Here is a 5,385-nt window from a genome sequence, read left to right on the forward strand (position 1 = left end):
TCTATGAATTTTTTTTATTTTTTACTTTTTCGCACTTTTGCGAAAATATTTTATTTTGTTTACTCTTAATATATGTATGAGCAAAATCCACTTTTCTCCTGGTTAACCACAATTTTCATTTTTATCATTAACAGTTTTCAATTTATATTTATTTATTGATATTATTATTATATGTTTGCTATTTTAACCATTCGCTACTTTATTTCATTTTTTTAAAGATTTCTATTTTTTTTAGTTTGTAAGCGCACTCCGTGCACAAATTTCCACAAATATTACCATCGTTCTTCAACCATTATTTCCAGCCTTTTTTCACCTCACTCGCGGTTCGTTATCAATGCCAGGCAAATGTTGCTGACACCAATCGCGGCAATATGCATAATTTGCTGCTATACACACACACGCAATGCCACCCACACCTACACAAAGGYACCGMTGCACGCACCTGTGCATATGTGTGTGTGTGCGAGGAGAGGAATTTTCATATGCAAATGCGCCGAAGATACTTGGACAGCGTGCGCCATTCACTTGGCTACTTTCTGCGTAATTTCCCGCAACATCCAAACGATACACGCTGTCACTAACAAATTGCATATGAGTGAGGTGAAATGAAAAAAAGACAATAACAATAAAAGTGAAATAGAAAAAACGTCAAAACAAACAAATTGAAATTGTTTATTGACCGCAATGCTACAAAACGAATGCTAAATTTTGTGTTGTTGTTGTGATGTCTAGCTTTTGCATATACTGTTAGTGTTGTATGTATGTAGCGTTTGCTATTTTGTGAGCGCACCAAACGAAAAGCGCGTACTACAAAATTCCGCTAACAAATTAATTTCAGTTGCTTTATTTTGAATTTTCACCATTATGGCTTACAGCGCACACACTTCCAAACACACATTTTGCTGCTTTTTTTATTTTATTTTTTTTTTGTGAAAGTACTATTTTTCAAAACACAAAACTTTTTTTTTTCAACTCTTAAACACACTTTATACCTTTTTTTGCCACTAAATTTTGAATTTTTTATATTTTSCGTTGCATCACAACCGCCAGCGCTGCAACCGCACGTTTTCAGCTGAGAATTCCAAATCTACCGCCGTCGCAAGCGCAACGCGCTACCGTAACGGAACGTTGGTYCGAGCCAAACCCCAAACTTCGAAGAATCGAAAAGTTCTAACCAACTACGCCAACCCGTTATGCATAAGTACTTTGTATCTCTGGCTACTCAGCGCTACTGCGGACCCGCCGAACAGATACTCRACGATTTATACTGAACGCTTTATGTCTTTGCCGATGTTGACTGATGTTTCTGCTGTTGAGCTGGTGCGCTGTTGCGTCTAGCGCGGCTGCCTCGGCTACTGTTTCGGTTGCGGTGTCGAGAGAGCGAGTAAATATGCAACTCACAGTCCACATTACGCGCCACTGTTTGCGTTGTTATTATTTGTATTTTTATATAAAAAAAAAAGTTTCTCACTTTTTATTTGCTTTTGCCTTWTTATTTAAAATATATGCCGCTCACTCATTATTTACATTAGCTACGCCAATTAGATATAGAGTATATTGCACGACTTGCTGTGGCTGCTTATACATTCATATAAATACAATTTTATATAAATAATATRGCAGGACAAATACCAGCGAAGACTTCTCCCTCTTCATAAGGGGTCTGCAGATTGAACGTGCTTCYCAAAATATCGCGCTCACAGACCACCCTTCAAATTGGCGTTTACCAGCCCGGCTTGTCTATCTAAGCGTACGATCGGTCAGCAAGTCAGCCATTCGTCAAACGTCACACAAGCGTGCCAGCTGTGCTGGTTGATGTTCTTTTCTGTGACTCTCGTTGTTCTTATTGTTGGCAGTATCACATTGGTGCGGCGTGTTTCTGAACGGAAGCGTTATTGTCAGTTAAGTGCCAAAGCTCAAATTGACGGCCTACCGTATGCAGCAAGTAAAGAAAACGGTAAGTACAGTGTTCCTTCGATATGCATATGCATGTAAACGTGAGTGCAATTTATGACTTCTACGACACCTTTATTGCTGCTAATATAGTGCAATATTCGGAGGTTTCCGTAAGGAGCTCTCCGTGAATATATGCTTTAGGCTCCATCAGTCTTTGCTTTATGCTACCGGAACACTGTAGAGTTTTCCAAACAAAAGTTATTTTGATTATGGTGGTGATAGACGCCCTCTTTYAGGAAGGTGTACATTCGCACTGTCACCAGAGCGGCAATGCTAGCGCTGGGCTTGCTAACTCTGCGCGTAATATATAGTGGCTGTCCTCACTAGAAATATCATCAAGSTTCTTCCTTATCAGACTCGTTTGTGTGCCTGGTCATAACGAAATCGCTAACAATCATAGAGCTACTGAACTGGCAATCATCATCGAAATATGACCGAGTTGGAGCCTCCTTTAACGTATAACATTATAGCACTAGACCACAAGGCCTCGCGTACGTCTATCATGTGCTGGTCAATAATTAGCTAATGTGTAACTGCGAGATCCTGTTGGCYTAGAGTAGAACGCAGGATATCTACTGAAATCTTCAACAAAATTCAGCTTGCAACAATCGTAGGGGTTCTTACTGGACATCAKCGTATAGAAATCTAAAAATCTTCCCGGACGCTGCTTGTCAAAGTTGTTAGGGTTCTTACTGAACACCATCCAGTAGACATGGATCGGAAAGCTAAAAGTCTTCTCGGCCGTTGGTTATCAAAGGCGTATGAAGGAAGGAGGCGAGCAAACATAAAGGCACTTCTTTTTCTATAGTCTAGCCTTTGCAAAACTGAGACTGATAGGTCTCGCTAGTCTTACCTTCAGCATACCAGAAGTCATAGTCGAAATTGGCATGAACCGTCTCAATGTGATGTTCTCAAATGTGATGGATAAAAATGTCGTTTTGTAGGGGTCTTTTAATCTGTTTTATACCAGTTTTAGGTACTTCAATGGACCTCCTAAGAGCGATCTCTTAACCTAACCTAATCACAGTTCATAAACAAATTTTTCGACAAACAATTTTCAGTTCCAGTATATTTTTGCACCGGAAATCCGTCCAAATTTTACCGGTTTCRAATAATGAAAAAGGGTACCRATTTCTACGTTTACTGTATAAAAAWTGAAAATCTAAGCGACGAACTCCCTCGAGAGGTTTTGCTGATCTTACATACATATGTATATGTACTTGAAAAGTTGTTTGTATTTTGTGGAACCCGCAAGCCAAACAGGCAGCAACTTTCGAACCAAGAAAGAAAACAAATTTGACTTGACCGAGATTTATGGGGGCTGCAACTATTTAAATGCAGGGTCACTAATTTTTAAAATTTGAGGAAACAAAGAATACAATAAAAATAGAGAGAATAAATAGGTGTATATGTACCCAATTCATGTTAGCACAAGCTTTACTATTCTAACAAATACTGAAATACGTAAGTAAATGTTAGTAGTATCTATACGAGTGTACTAWACCGAAGCTCAAAAGTGCGCTGCCGCCATGTACTATCTGTCGGCGTATGCAAATTTCCTTTGTGACAGCTACTTATCAAAATCGTCAGTCGTTTCACATATCAGGGTTGAACATTTTTTCCTTATCTCGAGCAATTAATTGTGGCCATTTTTAACCTTTCTGCTTTACTTTTTATTATTAATTCTTACACATATTTAGTAATCATGTGTACAAATATTTATCAAATATTTATCTCAACCCTTACGCGTGGTAAAGTGAAGTTTTAGCTATTTACTCTTGACGACTTGCGAAGCTCAAGAGGGTCCAACTTTTCTTGCAAGATTTTTGTATATACATATATACATATGAATATATTTATAATTTGAGTATTTTTAACCAATTATTTCATATTATCTATAATGTATGAATCAGCAGACGAAGCAGGGATTTAGATAAAGCAAATATATGTATATGAAGGCTGCCAAATTATTTTTCGTTCGAACGTGTTTATCAAGCAATTTGTTTCTAATCCAGCAAATTTTGAATTTTTTGTACAGTACAGCAGGTCAATTATTCCCGGCCTATCATATAGATGGCGCTGCGAATGGGCGAAATATGGCTCCAACATTTCACTCCCAAGTTCAATCGACAGCCATCAGATTGGACTACACACTATGGTTATGGCGTCAGTATTTTGGAATGCGCGTGGAATAATCTTTAAGAACACGAAAGTACTGTTTCACCACGACAATGCACCGTGCCACAAGTCGGTGAAATCGATGGCAAAAATCCATGAACCCGTTTTCAAACTGCTTTCGATTCCAACGTATTCTCCATATCTGGCCTCCGGCGTCTAATTCCTGTTCTCAGATCTCAAATGAATGCGAGCTGGGAAGATATTTCCATCGAAAGAGGAGGTAATCGCCGAAACTAAGGCCTACTTTGAAGCAATGGACAAATAAAAATTATATCGAAAAATTAAAGGAGGGAAATAATAATTGTATCACCATGGAAGAAAAGTATTTTGAAAAAAAAAATTTGCAAAAAAAAAGTGTGTACGTTTAGTAGGTATAGTTGTTCTATGAGAGTATTCTAATAAAGTACGAAACTCGGTATTGCACTGGAGTAGTGCTCAAAYTGAGTTTCAATTGTATTTTTAGGATGTAATTCCCGTTAGCATTTAAATATAATATATGGGTATAATATTGACCCGGCATATCTCAGTATTGGTATATAATATATTTTCCACATTACAAATACTTAAAGTAATGCCCACCGTAATCTTATAAATTCCATGAGCGTATTTTGAACTCAAAATTCATCCTCGAATGTGCATGTAAAGTATATGTTCAAATGCCCGCGCACTTCTTTCATGCACAAATGTGAATATACTATATGTATGTGATACGTCTGCTGCATATCCATCAGCAGTACGTCCAGTTTTTTTTAATTTCAAAGATAATATAGTCGACCAGACGGCAGCCACGAGTGGTTCGCATTGCCAACATTTAAATATATAATAAATTTCTATATAAATTTAAGTGCACGAAACAATAATTAGGACTTTTATTTGACCATTTTAAGCATAAACTAATTGGCGTTTGTTGCTTCTAGAAAAGCATGTCGCATTTATTTATACTTTTTCTTGCTATATATACATATATATATATAGTATGGTATATAACTCGTACACATATTATCTGCCTGCAGAGAGAGCACACCTAAGAATGTTGTATTTGTCAGAATTTCGTTAATTCACAAATAAGTGCAAATTTTTCGCTTTGCACAAGAAACTTGCAAAAGATACAAAACCAGAGACAGTGTAAATTGTTGCCAAAAAAAAAAAAAAAAAATTTGCAATATTGGGTCACATGTCGTGTCGCAAAAACTTGTCGCATGTAACAAGTGCAATATATTAAAGGCTGTGTTCGATGCGCCAAGCGTTGGA

At 37.3% G+C, this 5,385-nt stretch overlaps 1 protein-coding gene across 5 annotated transcripts in view; it reads right to left on the reverse strand.

Moving 5' to 3' along the window:
• Positions 1 to 5,385, reverse strand: part of LOC108971459 (G protein-activated inward rectifier potassium channel 3) — an 82,484-nt gene that overhangs the window by 26,738 nt on the left and 50,361 nt on the right. The gene's annotated exons all lie outside the window — the stretch shown is intronic.

This window comes from Bactrocera latifrons, unplaced genomic scaffold (assembly GCF_001853355.1).
Source record: "Bactrocera latifrons isolate USDA-ARS-PBARC rearing strain unplaced genomic scaffold, ASM185335v1 scaffold_344, whole genome shotgun sequence".
In the NCBI taxonomy this organism is placed as follows: Eukaryota; Metazoa; Arthropoda; class Insecta; order Diptera; family Tephritidae; genus Bactrocera; species Bactrocera latifrons.